At 53.2% G+C, this 12,892-nt stretch overlaps 1 long non-coding RNA gene across 1 annotated transcript in view; it reads right to left on the bottom strand.

The window, feature by feature from the left end:
• Positions 1–12,892, bottom strand: part of LOC112403457 (uncharacterized) — a 46,469-nt gene that overhangs the window by 6,171 nt on the left and 27,406 nt on the right. The window lies entirely within an intron of this gene.

The raw sequence follows: 12,892 nt of genomic DNA, 5'->3' as shown, positions 1-12,892 counted from the left end.
TGTGGAGACTCTGGGACAGGTGGACTGAGCAGGTCTGGATACAAAGAACCCTCTTCTGCCCCTTCACCCCGAATCCTGGGCGTCTCATCCATTTGGAACAGATTAGGTAAATGAGTCAGGAGAAAGCTACACTGCTGCCTGGATTGAGTGACCTTGTCCAGCCAGGAGTCTGGGGCAGCCACAGGTCTGCGTGCCTGTGGGATCTGGCCCAAGTTCCTGCCGAGAAGAAACGCGATCTGAGGCACCCCCGTCTGCCTGGGAGACTGAGTGCCACGTGGGGTGTCCGCCCCGGCATGCGTGGGCCCCGTCCTGGACTCTGTAGGGAAGAGGAAGAAGGGAGACATGGGTCCCCGCACACCTGGACAGTCCTGCCGGGTCCCGGCCCACATCAGGAATCACCAGGAAACAGTGGGGGAGGCGCATGGGAAAGGGGCTTCTGGGCGGGGATGGGGCTCGGTGATGAGAACCAGAGCCCTCCACTCCCAGCACGACCCGCTGAGTGTGGCACCAGGCTCACTCACTCACACACAGGGTCAGGGTGACAGCTGGGGCCAGGGGACTGGATGCTCTTAGAGGCTCGGCCATCACTGCCTTCCCCGCCGGCCACTTTGTGGTCCCCGTCCTCCTTCTCACTCCTTCCACGCACATCGGGCACCTCTGCATAGGGTAAGTGGCTCGAGCACCCTGACAACAATGTCCCACCCCCTCAAGACTAAACAGGCTCATATCCAAACTCACCCGCCCCCCGTGTGTCTCCTTTTCCGAAATCACCGACATCATTACAGGTTTAATGACGTGCTGTATATCCGCACAGGTGACCCTCCTTCCACCCGCATCTCTCCCGAGGGGCCCTCCCTTCCTGCTCCGCATCTGCCACCGGGGCCATCTGGCACGTGACCGCTGTGGCCACCTCCTAGATGTTCTCTTCGTCCCGTTCAGGCTTTGAGGCAGCGCTCCTCAGGGGCTTGACCTCTGCCCTGATTTCCAGCATTTTCCACTTCTTCTTGGACATCACCCCACGCGATTCAGACTCAAAATGTCCGAGACAGAACTCACATCCTGCTCCCACAGACCTTCTTATCTTCTGTGTTTCTCCTCTTAGGTGGAAGTGCCCCGGCCCCCAACGTGTCCCTGCCTCCTGGCTCTGCCCCCTCCATCCTCCTCCATGCAGAGGTCAGAATTCACTTCCTAGCGCATTGCTCCCGCTCAGAGACGCTTCAGCTCCTCATCGCGTAAGAGTGATGCCCAGCTCCCCTGGAAGGGCAGCTGAGGGCCTCCCAGGCTGGCCCCCAATCTTCCGCTTCAGCTTCACCTCCCAGCTCTCTCGCTCTCTATTTCCCTCCCTCCTCTTTCTTTCTGCCTGTTGTCTCTGTCTGTCTGTCTGTCTGTCTCTCTCTCTCACACACACACAGCCTGCAGCTCTGGCTACACTATCCTGCTGGTCTCTGTGCCTTGCTCTTTTCTAGCTTCAACCCCTTCGTCGTGCTGGCTCCTCTGCCCGAAACCCCCTCTCCCTCAACCCAGGAAACCCTCACCTCTCCCCAGGGCCCCGAGCCCAGCCCACGTATCTTCCCAGCCCGACTGCACCCCAGGTCTGGGGCAGAATTCACCACGCCGTCCTCTGTGCACCCACAGAATTCGAGCATTCTCCACACCGAGCAGAAGTCCCTGTTTCTAGCCTCCTCCACTGGCCTGGGGACTGCTGGTGCTGGGCCTGTCTATTCCTCCCTGTGCCCTGACATCTACACCTCAAACCAGGCACCCCGTGAATGCCGCGCGGATCCCCAGACCCACAGCCCTTCTTTCTCCCGACCTGGCACGGCATCTGCCTCCAGCCACACTTCCACCTCTGTCCCCAGCCTCCCTTACAAGGTCGCCGGGCCCTCCTGCGGGCAGGTCGCAAGGTCTGTCAGCCTCTGCCTGAGCTCTCTTTGTTCTCTCACTGGAAGCTCTCCCTCCCTGTCTGTCCATCTTTCCTGCCGGGCAGAGAATGCCTCTAATTCCCTCTCTGAGGTGTACAAACCCCACGCCCTCCACAGATGTTCCTTCTCCAGTCAGGACTAAACTCCCTGCTTCCCCCGCAGCCTGGGAACTCGGCCCGCACCTGGCCTTCCGTCAGCGCTGTCCGCCACATCTGTTCTCTTCCCGCACACTGGGCTCCCTGGAGGGCAGGAAGCCCGCCTCACTTCTCTCTGTTTCCCTGTGGTGCTCTGCGCCTAGCAGCTACCCTCAAAATGCCTGTTGAAGTGCCGGATTCTGCAGTGGCTCCCCAGGGCCTGTGACAGGCTGGCCACCTTGGGTACCTGGGGCAGCGGGTGACCTATCTGCTGGCAACCCTTATCAGAGGGGCCTGTAGAGCCCCTGCCGCCCAGGCAGGGTGCGGGGCCCGGAGGGAAGAGCGCTCCCTCAGCCCTCAGCTCAGCCACCCACGCCTGCTGGTGGCCAGCAATTCCTGGAAATTTCCTCAGCTCCCTCCCCACCCCTCAGCCCTTCAATGCTTCCCTTCCCTCACCCCGCCCTCCTCCCATCATTTCCATCAGCCCCAGCTCCTCCAGCAGGCGTGCAAACACTTCATAACCGCCCCTGCCTCCACCTCCTGCAACACGCATCCCCTCTCTCACCCTCTCGAGAATCTTATCTTCCTGCATTTAAGGTACAACCTCTGCTTAACCCAGGCCTCCTGTCCCGCATACTCTACAGGCAGCTGCTCATGCAGGTCCCCTCCCCCGGAACACCCGTCTTCTCTTCTCCACTGACCCGAATCCCCCCGCTGCAGGCCCAGCTCTAGTCTCCCTTCTCTGTGAATCCTCTGATGCAGAACTGGCTCTCTGAGCCACATTATGGTCCTGTTGCAATCAGCGAGCACCACACCGGTTAATATTTAATTGTTCTCCACAGTTTTATGTAATGCACCTTCATTTTCTTTTCCCACCTAGATTATAAGCTCTTAGGGGTAAAACTAGCTCTTAAGTTGCTGGGGAAGGCAGGTGAATGTAGGCTTTCTCTAAACTCTCTCAGCTTCTTCTTTGTGTACCCAACTTTAGTAGAATCATCTATTAAAGTCCTAATGTCTAAACTAATGAAGTCTTTCTTGGGCAGCCCTGAAAATAGATCACAGATTACAAGGAAGCCTCATACCGGAGGCTTCCTGGACTGGGAATTTAATGGACCAGAAGCCCAACTTCTGCATTCGGCCCAGGTGGTTGAGAGGGCTCCTGGGATTTCCACACCACGGGAGAAACTGTAACCCTATTTTGCGGTAACTGGGGAATGACGTCCATGGCTGGAGCAATGCTGTGATGGGACCTGTGCCCAAGGGAGGTGAGCCATCCCGCCCTCTGGCTGGCCTCGCAAAGGAGCCAGCCTGGAGCCGGTGAGGGGGAAGCCAAGGGCCTTCTGACGCGCCGCCCGGCACTGGGCACCGTGACCACCCCCTGTCCAGGGCCTCCGAGCAGGGCTGGCTTTGGAGAGGGGCTTTAGCGAGCTGAGTAGGGCAAGGGAATCCCTGGAGAACTGTATCTGCGGTAACTTTCCAAACAGCTTCCTTTAGGTCAGGTTACAGGGGACTTCCTTCAGGTTAGACACACGTGTCGATCGTGCGGCTAAGCCACCAGCAAGTCCATGAGCAACCGTGGCCCGAGCCTCTAGGGAACAAGCACAGCCTGAGGTCTAGGAAGGGGAGTCCAATGTCCAGGGCTCGTGTTCCTCTTTCTCCTCCTCACCTTCCCTCCAGATTCTGTGCTTTTACCCGCTACACCTCACACTGCCTCCGTCCTGCCAATGTCACTCGCTCTTCAATCTGCAGCTTCTCTTCCAGGAGAGCTCTCTATCTGATCGCCCAGCAGGCACTCTACCTGACCCATTTTAGGGCTGCCTTCACCCCTTCCTCTCCTTTTCTTCCCTCTGGAAACTTGATTTTCTGGAGGTCACCACGGACAACGGTGATGGCCCCTGAGTTTCTGGAGCCCCCCTTTCCTCAGGTCACAACATTTATTTAACCATCCACTGAGCCCTTACAACGTGGAACCTGGGGAAACAAGAGGGGCCTGCATCTGGCCCCTGCACTTGGGACCTTGTGGTGTGGTACAGGCCGCGCCAATGGGAGACTGCACAGGGTGCGAGGCACAGGGGCACGGCCAGGGCCGTGCTAGGGAAGACGGCCCAGGGGAAGTGACACCGAAGGGGGAGGCTGAAGAATGCTTGGTAGTTGGCTGTAGGCTTGGGGAAATTCTGTTCTGCACAGAGAGAAGCCAAAAGAGAACACGCGGTCTTGGAGAACTGCCAGCAGGTCCATATCCCTCAGAGTCAAGAGGTGAGAGTGGAGGTCGGAGAGGGGCCAGGAAAGGCTCAGGCAGTGTCCAGAGTGCAGGAAGGGAGCCTGGAGTCAATCCAAGAGCAGCGGGGGTGGGGTGGGACTGCTGCAGGGTCTTAAGCAGGGGTGACACTGAGTAGGTGATGTCGGGAATATTCATTTCTCTTCATATAACGGGGAAAATTCAGAAGGAGGCTCGCTTCCGCCCAAGTCCATATTCAACCAGCAGATGGAAGAAGCGAGGCCTTGAGTCCTGCCCAAGGCCCACAGCAGGCAGGGCCGAGCAGGCACGGGCCCCAAGCCTGTGCTGGGGCAGGTGGGGGTGAGCAAAGAGCAGAGTCAGTGGAGAAGTTGGGACTCTCAGGTTGCAATTAACGGAAGCCAACGTGATACGACTTAAGCCACAGTGGACATTGGCTGAGAGGATGCAGGCCCAGGGCAGGGCAGCAGAACTTCTAGAGGAGCCCAGATTCAGAGGCGGGGGTGTCCTCAGGACTCTTTCTCCACCTCACTCCCGTGCCTGCCTCTGCCCACCTGCTCCACCCCTTCTCTTTGCAGCCCTTCCTTGGTCCCTCTGGCTGCTGGCAGAGCCTGCTTGCCCCACTGACCTTGAGGTGGTGAGTTATAGGCTGGCTCTGGGCTCCAGGTCCAAGTTCCCAGGAAAGAGACTCTGAGAACCCCAGAGTATCTATTGTAAGCAGCTACGGCCAGGGGTGTCACACATTACAAATGGGGGCTGGGTGGGGCTCACACTGTGCAGTGGTGGGGGGTCCCCAGAGAAGGAGGACTAGGTACCAGCAGGCACCCCAAAGCTGTGAAGCTCAGAATGGCATGGTCTCCACCCCTCCCAGGAGTAGAGTTATATAGCACTTTATAATCTTGTAGGAACAAAATACAGATTCCCTATAATCCCAAGGATTTTAATGACAAGAGCTAGTATTTTTGAGCACTTACTCTATGCTGAGTACTTTGCTAAGTGATTCACGGGTACTTTCTTACTTAATGCTTGTGGGCCAGCGAGGTAGATGCTATTAGTGTTTCCAATTTACAGACAATGAAATGGAGGCACAGAGAGTTCTGATTGAGCTTTCCTGTCCTGTTTCTGAGGCACGGCACCCCAGTCTTGGGGCACAGAGGGAGAGAAAGGCTGCCCTCTTACCCAGCGGTGTGCCGGTAAATGTTTACCAGCTAGCTCCCTGGCAAAAAAAAAACAAACAAAACTGGTTTGCAGCATTTACTGATTTCCGAGGTGTGAATACTCCCACTGTGGCTGATTTCAAGCTACCAACTTCCTGGAGCCAGCGTGAGAGGCTCCAGCACACACTGCTTCTCTTTTGGGTGAGTTCCGGAGATTTAGAGCAGTGCTTCTCAAAGTGTGGTCCCTGAACCAGCCACATCGGCATCGTCTGAAAATGTTCAAATTCTCTGACTTCACCACAGACCTACTGAAACCCTGGGGTGGGAGGGAGGAGCCTCCCTCTGTTTTCAAGCCCTCCAGGGCATTCAGATGCCTGTTCAAGCTTGAGAACCTCTGGAGCAATGGGGTAATAGGCCCTTTCACAAACCCAGCTGGTCCCAGTCTTCATCCTGCGGTTGTGAGAATGGGGTTTGTTTCCCACTCCTCGGCAGATGGGCAAACTGAGGCCAGAGAGGCGAAGGTTGCTGGAAATTGGTGGGTGAGAAAAATGGATTAAGAAACCCTCCGGCCTGGGTTTCCTTCCCTATAAAGTAATGGGGGTTGGGGGGGTCTCTGCAGAGTCCCTCAGTCCTGGCCCTCCATGGGTCTGGGAAGTGATTGCCCATGGACCCAAGGTTAGTGGAAGGTGGGAAGGCTGAGTTCTGACTCCAGGCAAATGGCCAGAGCAGAGGGAAGGAGAGAAATCCAGGGTCCTCTGGCGCTGGCACCCCTGAAGAGGGGGGAAGTGAGGAGAGAGCCACGTAAAAGCATAAGTCTCAGCAACGCCTGGTTCTGAGCCTTCGAGGCTGGTCCAGAGAGGTCCCGAATCTGAAGTAAGTCCCGGGATGGTGCTAGAGAGTCTGAACCAGCAACACTCTCTGCCTCAGGCCTGAGCCCAGAAGACCTGTGATGGCTCCTGGGGTTGAGGAGGGGCAGGAGCCGCAGGTCCAAGTCCCGCCAAGCTTCTGTGGGACGTGTTTGCTGTCTGGTTGTCTCAACAACTTCCCTCGACCCCAATCCAGATTTGCTATTAACCAAAGACAAACAAATCAAGAGCCAAGTAACAGAAGTGATGCAAATTCCGTGTCAGCCCTGGGAGGCCCTGAAACACCTGGGCAATCAGCAAGGGCATGATGTCACCCAGAGAAATGCTTGGCTCGCAGGCGACTGTGGTCACGTGACACGGCCAGTGTGCCCGCCCGGGTCACACGGAGGGTGGGGTTCCCCTCTGAGCTCAGAGCGTCTGACAGAGAACCAAAACACAAACAGAAACTGTCCTGTCAGGGCGAAATCCGTAAGTCATGTGATGGGGCAGTTTCTCACCTCAAAGTTTGAGTCACAGAATCGAAGACTCAGAGCCAGCTTTACCTAGCAAAATCAGGCCCTGCTGGGATACTGGTCTGCTGTTTGTTTGGGCTGGAAAGTTGGATCCACTGGAATTCCAGTCACTCTCCTTTCAGGAAAGAAGTTCTGTAGGAGTTTACTCAGAGGTACCTGCTCTAGAATTTCTTAGTGAAAATCCTGGACCCAACACCAGCCTTCCCCACTGGGCTGCTACCTCCCTGCAGTGTCTCACCGGGGCTTGGCTTCCATGTTGGTCGGTCCCCAGGGGGAGGCCGGTAGCCTGGGTAGCCACTCCTCCTTCCCAACCCAGAGTGGACCACGTGTGCTGCTTCCGCAGCTGCTGGTTCAAGCTAAGGGAGATTTGGGCTCAGCAAATGCTGAGCGAATATCTGGGGCAGTTGAAGGTTTTAGGTAGCAGGGAGGTATGAGGTGCTGGGTGCCAAGGGGCAATGGCCCACTCCATTCTCTTGCCCCCATTCTTCCAGGCTCCCACTCTTTGTAAAGCAGCTGTTGACCACCTGGATCCTGGCACTAGGCAATGGTGTGGGCAGTATGTAAGTGGGCAGCCAGGTCACTGCCCTCAAGGGGCTTACGTTCTATAATATTTAGGAAGATAACGCTATCACAACCCAACACAGTAACAAGCAACAGCGAACAGCATGTGATTTACCACAGACTCAAAGCAGTGTAGCACACCGGGAGAAGCATGGATGGTCCCTGTACCAGACACACTGCATCTGAATTCTAGCTAGGCCACTCACCAGCAGCTGTGTGACCTTGGGCAAAGTGCTTAAACTCTCTGAGCCCCAGTCTACACTTCTAAAAAATGGAGATAAAAATTTCCAACTCACAGGGCTGTGGTAAAAAATGAAATAATGGCTGCAAAACAGCTGGTAAAATGCTCAGCACATAGTAGGTACTTGATAAACTGTAATAGTTCCCTTAATTCCTTTTTGGGCTGAGATGGGCTATACAAGATGAAGCATTTATGTCTGGTCTCCAAACCTAGAGCACATCAGAAGCAATAAAGTGAAAGCACTAGAAGGGAGGCTCAAAAAGAGAAGGGAAAATTAACACACAAAAGCCTGACAGTGAGAGAATACCTAGAAAAACTATAAAAGCAAATGTGAAAACAAAATAGTGTGCAGGGACCATAAGGGTAGAAGCAAACAGCCAGCCTCACCCCACAGCCTCCAGGGCCATCACCCTATCACAAGACAGCAGAGCACATGTTGTTCTCAGTGACGACGTATTCGATAGTCACTAGGAAGCCAGGGATGAGAACAGAGCGCTTAAAAAATATTTCCATCCACAATTTTTAACATTAAGAAAAAAGTGCCTAAAGTGTGTGGGGCTGGTAAATTTTCAGGCGTCCAGAAAATTCACCTGCCACTATTTCCCAATGGTTGGATTCACTGAGTTTTGACTCTACTTTTTAAATATTTGTCAGAGAGCTTAGAACCATGCTGAGCACATCACAGGGGCTTACCAGACTGTTTACTGATGAATTTATACAGGGTTGGAATACGGTTTTTTTCTGTTTCCTGTTTTTAACCCTTCAATGCATTAACGAATCGAGGCCAGGGCCAGGATCCATCTTCTCTTTGAAAGGGCAATACTGTAACTGATTATCTTCAGCCTCCCCTGCTACCTCCCCCAGTCCGTTCCTCTTTCTGTATTCCAGGTTTTAGTCAATGGTGCCATCATCTACTAGACAGCAGCAATGACAAAAGCAATAATAATTATGTTAACGGAATTAGCAGGTTCTGTTTTCTAAGCACTTGCCAGGCTATGTACACCTTGTTTTTTTCTCCCTAAAGTCCTGCAAGGTAGGATTATTTCAGTTCTCAGATGCAGAGGGTGAGAGTCAGAGAAGTAACTTGCTTCGGGTCACCCAGCTCCTAAGGGGCAGAGATGCATCTGACCCCTTCGCTCTGCGCGCAGTCCGCCAGCCTGAGGCGGGAATGTTCCCGGGACCCAGAGCAGCCCGGCACGCTCTTCGCCGGTCAGGCCTCACCAGCTCTTGTCAGGTGGCAGAGTGCTGCCTGCTGCCCAGAGCAGGAGGGACTTGGCGCGAGCAGAGACCCCCTGCCCTACTCGCCCTCCAGCCTGGCATGGGCCTCCCACCCTCTCCCTTTCCCTGTCTCTGGGGTCCCCAACAAAAGGTGCTCTCATTCCCCACACGTCTCCTCAGTTTTCCATTTGATTTTTAACTTTTATTTCATGCTAATGCTAAGTGTAAAACAGATTAAGTTCTTCTGGCAATTAGCCCATAAGTAAGTAAGATATCCCTACATGTGAAAACACCCACTTGGAACAATCTGGGCCTCTCCATTCTCTTTTCCTTCTGACCCTGTCAGAGTTCTGTCCTAGAAACACACCGAGAGCCTCCCCATCTCTGAACCCTCTTCTTTCCTTCCTCTTACATATGTACTGAGTCTGGCAGATGACAGGTAAGGCTGGCAGGGACAAGGGAGCCTGGCAGATTCTGGAATTTGAATCTAGACTGCCATTTACATGACCCTGAGTGAATTATTGAATAGCTTTAGCTTTCATTTTCCTTATCTCTAAAACGGAAACTGGAACCGCTCCCTGGCATGTGAAGATACCAGAAGCTTCCCCTCCCCAACCTGTTTTAATAAAGTGCCTGGCATGTGGTAAGTTCTCATCTCAACCTACTGTGGCCCATTTCTTCCATGAAGTCTTCCTTAGTTGTCCCAATTGTGGCAGAGACAGTTAACTACCAACCCCATCCCTACTCCCCCTTTTTTCCTTACTAACAAAACCCCAAGTTTATCTGGGGGAGTAATGTGCCCAGCTAAGAAATTACATTTCCCAGGCTCCTTTGCAGTTAGGGTGTGCATGGGTCACAGGTATGGCCAGTGAGATGTAAATAGAAGTTGCTGGGAGAGGCTCTGAGAAACCTCTTTAAAGGAGGCTGACTCAACTGTGCCCTTTTGCCCCTTACCATCTTTCTCCTTTTTCTTGTCTGGAATGCGAATGTGATGTCTGGAGCCACAGTGGCATGTTATGACCATATGGCAACCTGGAAGATGGAAGTCACATCCTAAGTATGGCAGAGCAGAAGAGCAGAGGAAGTCTTTGCCATGGAGGGTGTGGTCCGCCAGACGTCAGGATTTATGTTACATGAGGGAAGAAGAAACTAGTTATTTAGGATTTCTATTATATGTAACCCAACATAGTCCCTATGGATATGTAGACTGGTGGCCTTGCCCTCTTCTCTGAGCTCCAGTCACACATATGGTCACAAGTGTATTCAGGAAGATTTTGGTTATAAGCAAAGTAGCCTAACTAGATTTTTTGGAGCCACATTATGTGAGGAGTAGAAAGTTTCTGATTCATGTAGTGTGTCTGTGCCCCAAAGCTAATGAGGTCCTGCACTAAAGTTGGTTCTCTGTCACCTGCTCCTTATCTTTTGGGAGGAATGAAAGACAGTTGGATGCTATAGCAAAGCAAACATTGTTTGCAGGACTGTAGGATTTGTTAAATCAAATGCAGAATGACAGGGAATGAGTGAGCAGAAGAAAGCAGGTCTCCAACCCACCTGTGAGGTTTGGGAAAAACTTGGTGCATTCTGATTATAAGAGTATGGCTTCTAGGGACTTCCCTGGTGGCGGAGTGCTTAAGAATCCGCCTGCTAATGCAGGGGACATGGGTCCAAGCCCTGGTCCGGGAAGATCCCACATGCTGTGTAGCAACTAAGCCCGTGCGCCACGACTACTGAGCCTGCACTCTAGAGTGCGTGAGCCACAACTACTGAGCCCGCGAGCCACAACTACTGAAGCCTGCGCGCCTAGAGCCTGTGATCCGCAACAAGAGAAGCCACCGCAATGAGAAGCTTGCATATCACTATGAAAAGTAGCCCCTGCTCACCGCAACTAGAGAAAGCCCGCGCGCAGCAACAAAGACCCAACGCAGCCAAAAATAAAAATAAATAAATAAATAAATTTATAAAAAAAATAAAAGTATGGCTTCTAGACCATGGAGAAGTAATGAGTCCTGCCTTGGGCAGCGTACGTTTTTCTTCACATGTCCACATTCTGCATCCCCAATGAGTTCAAATTTGCAGTTAAATTTAAAGGCATTTATTCACTTCCCACGTGGAAGTTTCCGTGCTAAGTGCTGCAGGGAACTCAGAGATGAAAAAGATCCCGGCCTTGCCCTCAGGGGGTTGACAGCTGAGTTGGGGGATGGCAAAAGCATATATGATTCTCACGTGAATGCAGGAGGTTGTGGAAAGTCAATCACAGAAGTCGAGAAGGATGGGGAAATACAAAGGAGGAGGAGACTGAGGCCTTGAAAGGAAGGTGCATCTGAGCTGGGCTTTGGAGAATAGGTGGCATTTCAGCAGGGGGCAGGGTGGGGAGGGCTTGCCCAGCCTCAAGGAGTAGCAGGGACAGGATGCAGAAAGGTCACCAGGCATGGGCCGAGTTCAAAATGGTCACAACTAGTAGGGCTACAGTGTTGGGAGCCTGAGGAGGTGAAACTTGGGAGCTGGGTGTGGGAGATAAAGCCATGATTGAGTTTAAAAATAAAAACAATGATGCAGCACGCACTGTGCGTAACATGTGCCCGCCACGGTTCTAAGTGCTTTCTGTGGATTAATTCACAGCAACCCTATGAGCCACAGTGACTGCCCCTGGGAGGGGAAGTCCAAAGGACAGAACTGGAAAGGAGGCTTCTTACAGTGTAACTTCTTTAAATTTTGAATTTTGAGTCACGTGAATGCTTACCCTATCTTAAAGGTTAATGTGAAATTTAAAAGAGGAAAAAGAGGAGGCTTCCCGTTCTGAACTGAAGGAAGAGAAGGGAGAGGAGGAAGAAAAGGTGGCCAGATTCTAGCCCTTCAGTGATGGGTCTGGGTGAGGTCATGGGCCTCCAGCCAGGAGAGATTACAAGGTGAGTTCAGCCTTGCTCTGCTAAATGACCCAGGACAGCTCCCCTTCCCTGGGGGTGAAGGGTCAGTCCTGCTCATGTGCCTAGAGGCCCTGCCTCAGAAGGGGCTGGAAGACTGGCCTCCGTCTCTCCGCCTGCCGTGGGAACAAGGGAAATGGACAAGGAAACACAGACTACGGCCTCATCAGCCATTGATAAACAAGCAGCAGAGCAGATTGGGAATGTGTAATGGTGAGGAGGACACAAGGATTCTGGGCACTGAGTCCTGGTCCTGCCTAGCCACCAAGTGTCCCTGTGACCTTAGATAAGCCATTTTCCCTTTGGGGTTCAGCTCCATCCCTGTCAACAGGGGAGGGGCCTGGACCAGAATGATGGTCATCCAACTGCCACTCCCCCGCCCCTTCGCCCGCTCCAACCTACTTTACCTTTTGGGCATCCCCTCAAGACTTCACAGAGGCCCTGGATTGAAAAAACGACAGCTAGCCAGTCAAAACGATAGCCCGTCTCACCTAGATGGTCTCCAGGCCAAGTGGTTTTGTCACTCCACAGCTCTGAGAGCCTCGCCACCCCACCGGATACAACCCCTTCAGGCAAGGAGGTCAAAGGAACACGCTTCAGTCAGCTAGGGGCTGAGCAGTGGGGACCCCACGCCCCTGGGTGACGGCAGGTCTGGCGGGGCAGCAGCAGGCAGCAGGTGGCTGGAGGTGGAGGTGTCCGTGCACATGGCGGAGGGCCCCTCTTGGGCAAAGCCAGGCAGATGCATTAACAGTCCAAGTGCCGTAGCAGCTGCAGCCTGCTGGTTGGTCCCTGGGAAGGTCGTGATAGAGGTGGGGCACCTTCAGTGGAGGTCTCTCTACCTGAGCAAGGCACGTGGCTGCATCTTCCTGACCCTCATGGTCAGGAGTAGCCAGCCCAGAGGCTGGCAAGCATCCTCAGAGAGCACTGGGTATAGAGCCCATGGTTGCCCTCCCGGCCTGGAAGCCTCTCCTCTCCCTTCTCCTTACAAGTCCCTATGCCTCATTATCATAACTTTGTCATAAGTTTTGCTCAAAACTTTCCTGTTGAACACAGTAGCCAACTTGAAGGAGCTCCCTATGGCCAAATCTGAGATAATTTGAGCAAAAAAAAAAAAAAAAAAAAAA

This window comes from Neophocaena asiaeorientalis, unplaced genomic scaffold (assembly GCF_003031525.2).
Source record: "Neophocaena asiaeorientalis asiaeorientalis breed wild unplaced genomic scaffold, Neophocaena_asiaeorientalis_V1.1 scaffold67, whole genome shotgun sequence".
In the NCBI taxonomy this organism is placed as follows: Eukaryota; Metazoa; Chordata; class Mammalia; order Artiodactyla; family Phocoenidae; genus Neophocaena; species Neophocaena asiaeorientalis.
The sequence above is the reverse complement of the archived record's forward strand: the minus strand, read 5'-3'. Positions and strand labels throughout refer to the sequence as shown.